Genomic DNA, 14,624 nt, shown 5'->3' with positions numbered 1-14,624 from the left:
AGAACTTAAAGTATAATAATAATTAAAAAAAAAAAAGAAAAGAAAAGACCAGCTAATACAATGAAAAGGTCTGATCTTATGGTTTGGGATACAGATATGGTCCTTCTCAGTGGTATCCTAGAGTACAATCTTCTCGTTACCCCTGTCTTGCTCTTACTTGGAAGAAGCCCACGCCTTCTCCTCCAGTAACCTCACTATGACTCCATGGAAACTTACTCGTGTGTATGGAGAGGCCAAGTCCTATAGACTCCCAGGTCATCACAAGAACACGGTCAGACCTTACCCTTTAAGACAGGAGGTGCCCTACCTTCCGCTGGAGATGGCTTGCCCTGAGATGGGCTGATGACTGCCAGGGTGGTTGGAGTGGGGAATTGGTGTAGCAATGGCAGTGATGAGAGTCTGAAGGGGCCTTTGCCTTTATTTTTCTTGTTACTCCTGTCCAGGTTTCTTCAAAGAAGGAAGATTCTCTTTCCCAAGGTTAAACTTGGTAACTAATCACACAGACAAAATCTTGCCTGGTAAACATGGCCAGGTATGGCCGAAAATGCTAGTGCTCAGCAATATTCATGTTCTTTTCTTCTTCGTGGGCATGGAGCTCACCTATGTTTCCAGACACCCTTGAAGTTAGGTGTTATCGTGTGAGTGGGTTCTTGCCAGGGGAACGTGAGTGGAGGTGACTGCACCACTTCTAGAATTGGCTCACATGTGGTGGTTGCTCTTTCCTGACCTGCTTGCTGTATGGAGAAGTCTCTGAGGACCTACACTGAAGGGGTCTGGGTTCCTGAACAACGCATAGAGTAAGGCCTCCCACCCCCACCAACTGCAGTGGGAGAAGTAAGCCTTTTTTTTTTTCTTTTTTTCTTTTTTCTTTTTTTTCGAGATGGAGTCTCATCCTGTCACCCAGGCTGGAGTGCAGTGATGTGATCTTGGCTCACTGCAACCTCTGCCTCCTGGGTTCAAGTGTTCCTCCAGCCTCAGGCTCCGCAGTAGCTGGGATTACAGGCATGTGCTGCTGCATCCAGCTGATTTTTGTATTTTTAGTAGAGATGGGGTTTCACCATGTTGTCCAGGCCGGTCTTGAACTTCTGATCTCAGGTGATCATTCTGCCTTGGCCTCCCAAAGTGCTGGGATTACAAGCGTGAGTCACTGTGCCTGACCTTAATGATGTTAAGCCATTGATTTAGGCACTTGAGTGATTTTCTCTAAAAGCGACTTGCTGCCTTATTTCTAGATAAAACAGAAACTGACCTCACTTTAAGCGTCCCTTGCCAAGGAGCCAATTATACAAGTGATGAGGAGAATTCAATATGGTGAGATGAATGTGGTGACAGGGACACACAGAGGGCTCTGGGAACTCAGAGAAGGTGCTAAACCCAAGCTGAGAGGCTCAATCAGGAGAGGCACTGCCACTCAGAACAGTTCAGAGGATGAGGCGGGGAATGGCGAGGACAAGGAGCAAGAGACAAGCAGGTTTCTGTGCAGAGTAAACAGGGGCAGATGGGGTGCCTGGCTAGGGTCAGGTCAGGAGCAGAGGCTAAGGAAGAAATGAGGAACCCGAGGGCAAAGAGTTAAGATCCCAAGTCCTGTGAGAGCTGGCTTGGTCATCTAGGTTTTAGGATTCAAGGCTGAGGAGGGACATTTGCATCTCAACAGGAGGGGAAGCAAAAGGGTCACAGCCCTCCAGTCTCTGAATTACTGTGGGTCGGCTGTACCTACCACAGGATCTATAGGGAAGCACCTACAGTCACCTGACGTATTCTAGGTAGGGTGTAGAGAGGGATGCTGGCTTTGAGATCCATTTAAGAGGCGGAACTAGATTTGCTATTTACAGATGGAGGATGTCAGGAAGATAGAAGGTGAGGCCAATACCCAGGTTTTCGACTCAAGTACCTGAGTAGATGCTTCTGCCATTCACTCACAAACTGGACTTTGGGATGGAACAGTGTTGTGTAGGAAGTAGGAAAATGAGTCTGGTCTGGGGGGATCTTGAGTTCAAAGGGCCCATGAGACACCCAGTAAGAAAAGTCCCGTGGGCAGATTGCAGAATGCATCTGGATCTCACGAGTCAGGTTGGAGCTGGAGGCAGTAACTGAGAGGAGAAGCAGGCCAAGACTGAATCCTGGGGAGCACCAACATTGATGGGAACGATAAAGAAGGGCCTGTGAAGGTCCTTCAGGTCCCCCCAGCCTCCAGTAACAATACTTCCCTCTTGTTTAGCACACAACCGTGCATGGCCTGCGTGGTTTCCTCAGCCCCCACTTCATTCCCTTAGATGAGCTGCTGGCCAAGGCCCACAAACGCCTCCTTTCTGAGCCTGCCTAAGCTAGGACAGCCCTAGCAAGGCAAGTCACATTCTGCCTGAGGGCCCTGCTCTCCTAAGACTCCACAGCCAAACTTCAGTTTTCTACCTTCCCTGACTCAGCCCTAGTCTTGGGATTGGTGTTGGTGGCATGACTTCGGTCTGCAGAATTCGTTATGGGTCCCGCTGTCCTCTCCAGCCAGCCCACTGACTGTCTGCCTTAGGCGAGAGTTCACATTTTGGGAATTTTAATAAATGCTGAGCATCCCAGCCAGTCTAGATTTCTCTGTTTCTGTGCCAGTAGTTTCTTTAAGGTGATCCACTTCTCATTTGTCATTCTCTTTGCCAGACTTCCTCTGGCTCATTAATTAAAGTCCTCCAAAAACAAGAAAATATTTGGAAGGTGTGGTGAATGCTTCCTTTAGCTAATTGACCAACACGTCTGAACGTCCATGTGGTTTTCTTTACAGAGTCCGACCTGGATCAGAAACATTGGCTTCACTGGGGCTTACTATTATTATTATTATTTCCCTTCTTGAAGCTTTTACGGAACTTTTCTTCTTTCAGATTGATTTAAGCCCAAATACTCCCTTACCTTGTCTAAATTGTCACAGATGACTTGGTGACAACAAAAATATTGTAGACCGTCTGATTTGGTGTCATGGGCGAATGATCAGACTCCGTGAAAGCCACCCCGAGGACTTCTCCCAGCTCTCATGGAAGGGTTACTTGGGCATTAGTCTTTATGTCTTCAGTTTGGGGAAGTCCCAGTTATCCCCAATTGGATCCTTTATTACCGTGATTTCCTTCCTATTTCTGTCGCTTTTCCTGCAGTGACCAGGTGAGCAGCGAGACCATTCACAAGAACAGGGATCCAGTAGCCATACCAGACTCCTCCTTCTTTCTTAAGCTCCATAGTCTGTCAGCTCCAGGTCTGGCTGATTTGGCCTGCTGGTTTATTCAGCATGTATTTATTATGAGTCTACCATATAACAGGCACTACATTTTAGCACTGGGGGCGCAGTGATGAGCAGGGTAGAAGCGGTCCCCACACTGGTAGAGATTTCACTCCACAAGGAAGACAATAAAGCAATAACAATAGAGAGGAGTAAGTCTTCTGTGGGGGATATCACCCCGGGAGGATTCCATTCATCTCAAGCTAAATGAAGCAATACATGGGAAGTTAGTTTTAAGTTGCAAAGGGCTAATGCAAATGTTGATCATGTGTTAAGATTATCAACTAGTTCTTAGAACCTGCTCTTCAAGGACAGAAAAGAAAGAGAGAAAAGGACAAAAGCTGTGGGTTAAAGAGAGACACAGGAGGAGATGAGAAGCTAACAGTGAGAAAGAATGGGGCAGGAGAACCTGTGTCAGGACTGGACTGAAGAAAGTTCATTTTCTTGAACTGTGCAAGTTACTAGTCTCTGTGGTGAAAGTGCATTTCCAAACCACTTGCTGGTCACCAGGAGGCCACCAGGACCACTTCATCCAATTGCTTTCTTTCTCCCCATCCAGCTACTTCCCATCAGGATTCTACAGCTGAGGGAAGCATGGTCCAGAGGGAGGATGGGACTTGCCAAGGTGCCTTAGTGAGCCAGGGACAGACCTGGACTAGAACTTTGGCCTCCTGACTCCTGCTTCAGGGCTTTTTCTCACTATGCATGTTTTTCTTTTTGTTGGTCAGGAGCACTTTTGATTTAATAAAAGAAAATGTACAGTTTCCTCTCTAACCAAAGATACCCTGTTCTATTTTTGGACATAGCAGCAAAAATGCAAACTGAGTGACAGGCCTGGCAATGTGCTTTCTCAGGCAGAATCTGGGCCGGGCCCTGGCCTGGTTCCTGCCTCTCTCGGGGGCTGCTAGTGATTATGAAAGGATCATCACAACACTCAGGTAGTGGTCATGGTTGTGGGGGAAGCAGCCTCCTAGCAGGCTCCGAAACTGCAGCCACATCTGAAGGATGTGCTGGCTAGTCCAGAAACCCCTAGCTTGCCAGCTGGGGCCCCCATTGTCCTAATCCCATCGGGACTGGTCAAGTCTGAAGTTTCTCCTGCAGGCTGTGCCCCAGAGTCCCTGAGGCACTCTGACGAGGGTGCAGGGCCAGCGGCTTGGCTTCAGCTAACTCAGCTCCTTGGATTTGAAATGAGCCTTGCTGTCTGGAATGAGCCTCGGTTGCCTGTGTGGCTTAAGATAACAGTAAGACCCAAAGTGTATTGAGAGTTTACAATTTGCCAGGCATTGTTGTAAATGATTCGCATGCGATACCCTATTTGATCAAGAGCCCTAGCAGAATGGTACTATTTTGAATGTCTGCATCATACAGATGAGGAAACTGAGGCACAAGAGGGCACCTCTCACAGGCAATAAATAGCCGAGCCAGGCAGACTCAGGCAGCATGATTTCAGAGGCCAGTGTACTCAACAATGAGGAATGGTGGGAATTGCAGCCTCTCCCAATGGGTCCCATACACCTGGGCTTTTGCCTCAGTTTTTCTAATCTGTACCCAAATTCCTTGATGAAGTTTAAGACCTTCTATATTAGTCAGGACTCTTGGTTCCATATGTCAGAAACTCAACTCAAATAGCTTTATGCAAATCAGGGACTGGATTGGCTTCTTTCCAGTTCCTGAAACTGCAGGGATTATGCTGAACTAAAGCATTACTGAAACTAGATACACTGGTGATGGAGACGGGATTTTCCTTCTTTTCTCTGTCTTTCAACTCCGGCTTCTTTGTATCTGCTGCATCCTCAGGCAAGTGCTTCCCAAGTGAGGGAAAGTTGGCCATGAGCAGCTCCTGGCTTATGTTCTGCTAGCTGGTGCTTCTTGTCCTAGTTTTAGAAGACACTTCCTGCCCCAGTTTTAGGAAAAGCCCTAATGCTGACTCTCAGTTTGTACTAAGTTGGGTCAAGTGTCCATTCGAGACCAATCATGAGGAAAGGATCATTCTCTCCTAAATACTCTAAGGCATAGTCCCCTGCATTAGTGTGGAGCCACAGCAGCCCTATTTGAACCCCATGGACAGGGAGTGGTAGGAGGTAGAGGTTCCTTAAGGGAAATGAGGTTATAAGGACAGGGAAGAGAAATGGATGCCTGGCAGATAAAAACTCTCAGATGTTCCCAATACCTGCTCTGGGTCACTACTTAATGTTTGAGCCCTGAAACCCTATTCAACCTCTGCCAGCCCCGTTGGAGTCATTTGACTCCAAACTGTCAGGTGCAGTGTCCCCATTCAAGCTGGTCTCTTCGGACTTTGAGTTTTGCCCCTTTTCCAACAATCCTTCTGCTGTGGCCCACCCGTCCAGCCCAGGTGTTCTACAGAGGAACAGGGTGGAGGGAAAGAGCCTTACCAACTTCAGTTCTGAGCTCTATCTCTTTGGGCCCCAGTTCCTCATCTGTAAAATGGGGATAATGACACAAAGCTTGCCGGGTTGCTGTCAGGATTAGATAACGTGTATGCTTTGGCGCATGAGAAGTCACTTGGGACATGTGACTAAGTGACCGAGTCTCAGTAACTAAGGCTAATGGTTCTGGAGACTAGGTTTTAGACTTCAGAATTGTTTTTAACGATGACCCTGAAGTTAGCTGCTTAGCACGATCATTCTGGTTAGTTTTTCAGGAGGAGCACCACCAGCGAGCGACCAGCTTCTCTGTGCCAGTCCCAGCTCACCTGGATTACAGCACAGTGCACCATGCAGAAGGTCAAGGAATAGCCTGTGCATCAGTCAGGAAACAGACGGCACACTCCAGTTAGGACAGATCAAGAATGTCATAGAGGAACTATTTATGGCAGTGTGGCAGGGTATAGGGAAGCCACAAAGAATGTTGCACAACCCTGGAGCTAATAACAGAGAAACTTCTCTACCTTTCCTAGCCCTGAAGGGATAGGGAAGGAGTGGTAACTGGAAACAGAAAAAGACAAGGCTGCATGGAAAGTCCCCCTTACAGCAGCAGAGACCTGCAGGTGAGGGATCCAGCCAGCCTGCAGTAACCGGAAAGAACAGGAGCTGCAGGAATAAATAACTCAATTTTTCTTTTCTCTTCTCCTTTAGTCTCCTGATCATATTTTCCATTGACTAGAGGGCAAGAAAGCCCACTGATGTACTCTATACAAGTTAGGCACCAGGGATAGAGAGGCAAGTCTAGAGAGGTGGATAGAGGGCCAAGTATAGAATAGTGAAGGGGCATGGGTCAGCTGGCATATTGGCGTGTGACCTTGTTTCTGCCTTTAGTTTGTTGGAGATGGGAGCAATAATTGTGAAGGGGCATGGGTCAGCTGGCATATTGGCGTGTGACCTTGTTTCTGCCTTTAGTTTGTTGGAGATGGGAGCAATAATTGAGCATAGAGAAAAAGGGTCAGTATACTGCACTGATACACTCTCAGAGCAGACCAGGGGCTGTTGCAGACTGAGGAAGGGCTGTGGGTAGGAGAAGGCAGGTGAACCCACTCAGGTCCAAAACAGACCAACTGATAAAAAGCAGAGTCCACATTAATGAATAGATTCTGCCTTTTGGAGGAGGTGAGGTTGGAGTTGAGGAGCTGGAGGGTCTGTCTGCAGTTCTGAGTGGTCTTAAACATACAGGTTGCCTGAGTTCAAATTCTAACTCTTCTAGCTGTGCAACTTTTGGAGAGTTACTTAAACTCTCTGTTCCTCAGTTTCTTCATTTGTAAAATGGAAATCATGCTATTACCAGACTGATGGGGTAGTGCTGCTGATTAAATGAGTTAAAACATTCAAAGCACTTAGAATAATGTCTAGTACATATTAAATACTCACTAAATCTTAGCTGCTTTTATTGTTATTATTATCAGAAAGAGTACTGAATGAAGAATCTTCAAACTTCTATACCAGTATTCACTCTGCCATGACTTGCTTCATGACCTTGGGCAAGTTACTTTCCCTCTTTGGCTTTGTTTCCTCCTCTCTAAGGTTAAGAGGTGGGATCTGACACATTTTGGCTAGAAAATTCTACGTTCTGCAAGTCCCAAGTCCATTACAGATTTTGCAAAAGCCCCCAAAGGCAAAGTGTGTTTCCAGGGCCTCTCTGGCTTCTGCCAAAGAGAGCTCCGGTTTCTTCTGTTAGCATCGGCTGGAGGAGTTCCCAGTAAGGGGACCAGTAAGGCTCCTCCCTGCAGGTGTCTCAGGGGCTGTGCTAATCTCTTTTTGATGGCCTCCATCTGCAGTGGATCCCCTGGAAGCACCGGCTGCCAGCAGGAGGGGCAAGCCCTTTGCTGCTGGTCCTTGGGGAAATCACTCATCTCTGATGGTCTCTCCCTTGGGGCCCGAAGCCTGAGAGTTGGGAGAGGAGGTCCCCTGAGCTGGCTCGGGGAGGTGCAGATGGGCTTGGAGGCCGTTACACCAACCCTGGCTGGGAAAGATGGCCTGATTCCATGTAAGGCTCTGAAATCCCATCCTGGGATTTTCAACTGCCAATATGATCTCAAGCGGCTTAAACTCAGGAAATTCGCCTTCCAATTCTTTTTTCCTGCTTCCTCATTGTGTTTCTTCTATTCTCTTCTCTTGATAAAATGTGAGCCCCTCAGCACAGCCCATGCATTTTGGCTCCTAGCTGCCCCTAAGCTCTCCTTGTTGCCATTGAAGTCCTTTGTTTTTGGGCTCCAGCTCTGGGGTCTCAGTTCCTTGGTTGTACCAAGCGTTTTGTATTTCTGGAACTTAGCACATGCCTGGAACACCTCTCCTTTCTATTTCCGTTAGCTAATTCCTGCTCACCCTTTAGATCTCCAGGAGGTCATTTCCTCCTCAGAGGCTTCCCTGACACCCGAGGTTACAAGTGATGATAGGTATTGAGCATGTTGCCTATGACCTGCTTCTCTACGAGACTCTGAGGGCAGGGGCTGTTTCTGTCCTAATCAAGCTGGATTCCTCAAGCCTAGGACAGTGCCTGATGCTCAGTATCCATAATTAATGGAAACATCTCCATCCATTACTCTTTCTTTCACTTTCTTGTCTTTCTTCTTTTCTTTCAAAAATGTAAATTTGCTGATGTTGCCCACCCATTTAAGATTGTCTGACTTTCTCGTCCTTCCTGGATAAAGGTTTTATTGACAAGGGTCATGAGGATGTGCCTCTTGCTCTTTTCCCAGCCCTGTCCCCATAAACACTCCGCTCCACCCATGCCCACTTGCATACTTTCCAAGGGTATTGTGCCGTTTCTCCTCTCCAGCCTTTTGCACAGGCTGTTCACTCAGCCTTGCCTATCCTTCCTGACCATCTTTACCTAATTAACTCTTGTTCTTTTAGATCAGAGCTCATGAGTCCCTTTCCCCAGAAAATCTGTCCTTAACCTTCCAGATGGGTCTGTTGTCTCTTCTCTCTCCTATGGTTCCCTGTGCCTGTTTTCCTCATTTTTCTGGTCATGCTGGCTAGGACTTGTTTATTGTTTGTTGTATTTCTCACTAGACTAAGAAGGACTTTAAAGGACTATCCCTTTTATTTCTGAATTCAGGACACCTAATATAGTGCCTTGCACATAGTAGGTACTCAGCAAAGGTTTACTGAATAATGAGTTTCAGTAACGATTTAGTTAACCAGATCATGCCCAGCTTTGTATTGTGATAACATCACTTACTACCAGGATAGACCTCACTGGGTAAATGTACATAACAGTCATGTCTTACTGATGAAGCTTCAGTTTTGAAGTATTAGGTGCTTAGGGGAAATGGCTTGATCCTCACACCTGGGAGGATGAGTCATATTGGTTTAAGTCATCCATGGTGGTGTCAAACTCTGTCAGTTTTGGGACTGGGTATGGACATATCAACCGATCATATGGTCCATGGGACCTGAGAAGAAACTCGCTATGGGGCTTCTGGGAAAGAATGTCTTTGCTGATAGGAGAGATTCACAGGAGAAAAAATATCCTCCTTTTTGGGTAATATGTTCTCAAGTTACCCCTGCTGCACTGTCTTTTGACAAGGAGGAGAGACCTCAACAACACGCAGGGAATGGCATAGGACAGGGATGGTAAGCACCTGAGCCTTTGATGATATCTCCTACCCATGAGTTAACCAAAAGTAGAATTTCCTCTTATTTCTGGACTTCTTGCTATGTGAATTAATAAACACTCTATTGTTTAAGCTATTTTAAATGAAGTCTTCTGCTACTTTTAGCTAGAATCATTTAAAATGATTTTCTGCCAAAGTGTTCTTGGACAAGTCATTTATTCTTGCTAAGCTTGAATTTCATTACCTGTAAAAAAGAGATGCCAGTCTTTCTGCACATCTGTGCATCAGTGATCTTGTAAAAGAAGTGAATTTGCTTGGAATGAGGGCAGCACTAGACAAATGGAAGAAGGGATTAGCATTAGCCCCTGCTAGGGGACTTGGAATACAATGATTGGAGCTGACTCTCGTTCTTTCTCTCCCTATTTCTTTCACCAGATAATAGGTTTAAACACCAAAAAGTATAGAAACATATAAGAATAAAAGATCCTCATCCTCCCCTTTCTCCAATGTGCTAATTCATACTGCCCACCAGCACTTCAGCAAGTAGCCACTATTGCCCATTCCTTGTTTTTCTGCCCAGAGATGTTTTATATACATATAAATGCACAGTACAAGATGTGGTTTGACTGTGTCCCCACCCAAATCTCATCTTAAACTGTGGCTCTCACAGTTCCTACGCATTATGGGAGGGACCTAGTGGGAGATAATTGAATCATGGGGGGTGGTTTCCCTCATACTGTTCTCATGGTAGTGAATAAGTCGCATGAGATCTGATGGTTTTAAAAGGGGTTTACCTTTTTGCTTGGCTTTCCTTCTTTCTTGTCTGCCGCCGTGTAAGATGTGACTTTCACCCTCTGCCACGATTGTGAGGGCTTCTCCAGCTACGTGGAACTGTGAGTCCATTAAACCTCTTTTTCTTTATAAATTACCCAGACTCAGGTATGTCTTTGTCAGCAGTGTGAAACAGACTAATACAGTACACAAACATAGAGTACTATTCTCTCAACTGATTTTTTTTAACTTAAAGAGCACAGTATACCACTGTACTAGTCCAGTTTACTTTTTCATTTTAGCAGTGTATCTTGAGATTTTTCCATAACAGCACATAATGAACTTCTTGTTTTCTTTTATAGTGTCCTAACATTCCATTATAGGGATGCATTAATTTATTTTCTCAGTTCCTCATTGATTATCCTTTAGGTTGTTCCAAGGTATTATCATTGTAAACAGTGTAGTGATGAATAACATAATAAGTCTGGTTTAACTGTAGAAAAAATTTTTAGGAGTGGAATTGTTGGGACAAAGGATATATGCGTTTATAGCGTTTAAAAAGGTGGCTGCTTGCATCTTAATTACTAAAGGAGGTCTGAGGGAAAGAGACTGCAGACTCACTCTTTTACCCAGCCCCATGCCATACCTGCTCCAGATATTATCCTGGGCCAGTCTGACCTTTCTTCACTCCACAAATATTTATTGTGGACATTAGAAGAATAGTCATGTAGGTTGGCTCTTTCCTGAATGAATGAGCTAGACTAGAGCCTGGAGATGACTTGATAGATGATGACTGGGAGACCAGAGAGGTCGAGTGCTGCAGGGCTGCACAACAGAGCTGAAACAAAGACCTGGGGCTTTGTGATTCCCAGTCCAGGATTCTTGCTTTTGTGCTGGCACTTATCTCTCCACTGCAGTGCTAGTCTGGAAGCAACCTCAGGGAGATTTCACCATAATTAAGTTCACATCTTGAGTATTGTTCTGCATGGACTCCATGGGCTTTTTACACATTCTAGTCCTGTCATATGCAATCACTCATCATTCATTCATTCATCCATTCATTCAGGGTTCACAGAAAGGAAACATCAGGGTACATCTCCAGAAGTGTTTGTGGAGGTGCTGTGTGCAGGGCAGTCCTGCTCTGCCTTGCAGTGGCTGGTCCTCACCAGGAGCAGGAGGTCATTCTAATCTGTCCCACTTCAAGAGGATAAAGACAAACTGGATATCCGGGGGAGGGAACTAGAGTGGGGAGGGGACTTGAAAACAGGTCCCATAAAGGTGACTGGGGGAAGTAGAGCAGTTGTCTTGAAGAGGAGGTTTGGGGAGCCTGAGCTAGAGAGGGCAGAGGGTTCTGTGCTGGTCCTGAGAAGAGGGAGAGAGAGACTCCTGGGAGCTGTTGAGAGGGAGTAAGAGTGGACACTAACATCGGAGAGGTCCAACCCTGGGCTGGGCAGCTCTGAGGGGTAAGTGTGTCATTCCTGCTGAAGACTCTTCAGTGGAAGGGTCTTCCACTCCCTTAACTATTAGAAAGAAAGTCAAACTCTTTACCACGGCCTGGGAGAGCCCACATGCTCTGGCCTCCTGCCCCCTGACACCTCCCCTTTAGCCTCATCTTAGGCTACTGGGCCTTCCTTCTTTAGCTCCCTGATCACACTTACCTGCTTCAGTGCCCTTGCACATGCTGCTTCCTTTAGAATGAGACCAAGGAGATACATTCCTTAATGGGATTACATGAACTAATAATACCAATGATAACAGTAACAGCAAATACATTTAGAGCACTTCCCCCACTCCAGGGATTTTAAGCACTTCATATGTTTACTCATGTGGTGTGCACAAAAGCCCTATGAATTGGGTGTTGTGCTTGTTCTCATTTTATAGATGGGAATCCAGCAGACTGGGTTGCTCAGGAAGCCAACTCTGAGATGGACATGGGCATGCAGTCTGTTTAAGAGGGAGTGCTCTTGGGACCAACACCAGTGGGAAGAGGGAAGAGGCAGGAGGGGCCCAGGGAGATTTTGAGCTGTAATATGGTCTCAGCCAAGACCTCAGCTGGCCCCATGTGGTGCTCTGGAACTTGGATGGTCCTTCAGTTGATCCAAGTGGGGTAAGGGGATTAGGCTTTGCACTCCTATGTTGATCAGACATCGGATGTGAACATGAACTTGGGTGAGTCAGTTTTCTTGACCCAAGCGGACTTCCCAGAAAGGGCTGACAGCTGTGGGCCGTCTGCCACAGCACTTCCAGACACTGAGGGCAATAAGTTCTTCATTCTGGAAGGGGTACCCAGTGACACATCACAGCAGCCACCACAGGAACCCAGGCATAGAAAGGCCAAGTAACTGCCCTAAAGTCCTGCAGCTTTAAGTGGGGAGGGAGGTATCAGGATTGGAACTCAGGTTATATTGCCTCCTAGGGAATTTTTGTATGCATTTAGCATAGTGTCTGACAATAAGTGCTCAATAAATGTTAGCTGCTCTTATTATTGTTGTTATTATTTCATAGGTGGGAAAACTAGACAGTGGTGGAGTTAAATCAGGTTCCCAAGGTCACACAGCTGCTAGGGACTAGAGGTGGGGTTTTAACCCCATTTCATTAGCTAGAAAATTAATATAAGTCCCATTAAAGCAAGGACTTCTTTATCAATAGGGCCTAGCATGCCTGGCACATTGTAGGTGTGCGGTAAAAATTTGTGGAGTTAATTATTTGCTTATTTAATTAAAATATTTATGGAGCTTTGAGTCTGACTCCCCAGGCCTTCGTTCCCTCCCCCAGCAGATCTGAGTGTTTTCTGGGTGACATTGGAGACTATCTGGTCTAAATACTGTCATTTTATGGATGAGCAAACTGAGGCTCAGAAGAGACTCACCTGAGGTTCCAGGGCCTCTCAGTGGCTGGTCAGGACTCCTACCCAGGTCTCTGGACTTTGTGGCCTTGTGTTCTTTCGACTGTGTGTCAACGTGTACTGCAGCCGCCTGGAGATCAAATGCGAAGGCGGACTCCGAAGGTCCTGGTTGGATCCTGAGTTTCTGCATTTCCAATGAGCTCCCAGCTGGTTCCGATGCGATGATGCTGGTCCATGGGCCACCTTTTGAGAAGCGAGGGAGTCAGCGGTCACAAACATTTGAGAGCAGGAGATCCCCAAGAGCCAAAGCAGGTTGGTGCTGCAATTTGGTGTTGAATGGCCGGGGCCTGTTCCTCTTCCTGCCACACGTAATCCAGGTGCTGTCAACAGGCAGCAGGAACACCTGGTTATGGGCTCACAAATTCACTCAGGTGCCCGGCTGTTCCCTACTGAGCCTCTCCAGTAAATCAGTCATCTGTCAGAACTGGCTTAGACCGCCCGGTGTGCCAGAGCTGCAGCAGCTGGGCCTGATGCGTTCCCAGGAGGGGCGCCTGCAACATTGGCTGCACAGGCGAGTTGTGACTCTGACTCTGCTCAGGTGGGCCAGAGGCAGGCCCCGGCTTGAGGCCAGGATCTGCTACTTACTCACCTGGAGGACTTGGGTCAGCCACCTATAGCATCTCTCTGAGCCTCAGTCTCCTCACTTGTAAAATGGGATCATAGTACTTGCCTCCTCATAGGTAGTTGTGAGGCTTCGATGACGTAATGCATGTAAAGTCCTCAGCAGGCACTTAGTAAATGCTTGATGAATATTTGTTTTTCTTATGTTTATTTTTATGGGAGCTAGGTCTTCCAGAGAAATTCTTGGCAATAGGAAGGAAGGAGTGGAGGATTACTCAGCTTCCTATACATGGGGCTAGTAGGCATGAGTCAGGCTGGGGTCTGTGTGGGAGGGATTCCCACATCTTAACATCCACTTGTGTGTTCAGGCAGAAATCTGAGCATCAGCCCGGCCTCTGCCCTTACCCTCATCCCCACATCCAGTCAATCAGCAGTTCCTTTCCTAACTTCTGAGTATCTTTCGGTATCCTCTGAGTATCTCTTATTTCCTGTGGCCTAAGTAAATGGACCATGATGTACCGGTATTTTGTTTAACTTTCCCAGGCCCCTGCAAGACTTGTGAGAGAGAGGCCTTATTATGTTCACTTCACAGATGGAAATATCTAGGCTCACAGTGGTCAAGCGGCTTCCCCTGTTAGTCAGTGACCAAATCCGATGAAACCCAGGTCTGCTGGGTAATGGAGACTGTGCTTTAGATGCTACACATTAGTCCTAGCTAAGCAATCTTTGCAATGTGTTTTGCTTTGCCTTTTAATGCATTTATCACTTGATCTTTCCTGTGCCAGATGCCGATCTTTGCACAGTCATTGAACCACTTTCCTAACCGCTCATCTCCACATTCCAAAGCCTCCAGCATCTCTGGTTGGGGGACAAGGTTTTGCTGCCTGCCCAGGGTCTCCTGAGTCAAGCATGTCTTCGGATCAAAAGTGACACAGATTTGTCCTGAAGTCCTGAATTTCCTCGGAGAAATAATAGATGATGAGCCTTTCACCATAAATGACTGCTGAGCTCTTTGAAATCCTTTTCACACTTCCCCACTCCTCCCTTCACTGTCACTGGTCCAAGCCACCATCATCTCTTGAATTTCTTTCTAGGCTTCTTGAATTGACTTTTTCACTTTT

Source organism: Symphalangus syndactylus, chromosome 19, assembly GCF_028878055.3.
Source record: "Symphalangus syndactylus isolate Jambi chromosome 19, NHGRI_mSymSyn1-v2.1_pri, whole genome shotgun sequence".
In the NCBI taxonomy this organism is placed as follows: domain Eukaryota; kingdom Metazoa; phylum Chordata; class Mammalia; order Primates; family Hylobatidae; genus Symphalangus; species Symphalangus syndactylus.
The sequence above is the reverse complement of the archived record's forward strand: the minus strand, read 5'-3'. Positions refer to the sequence as shown.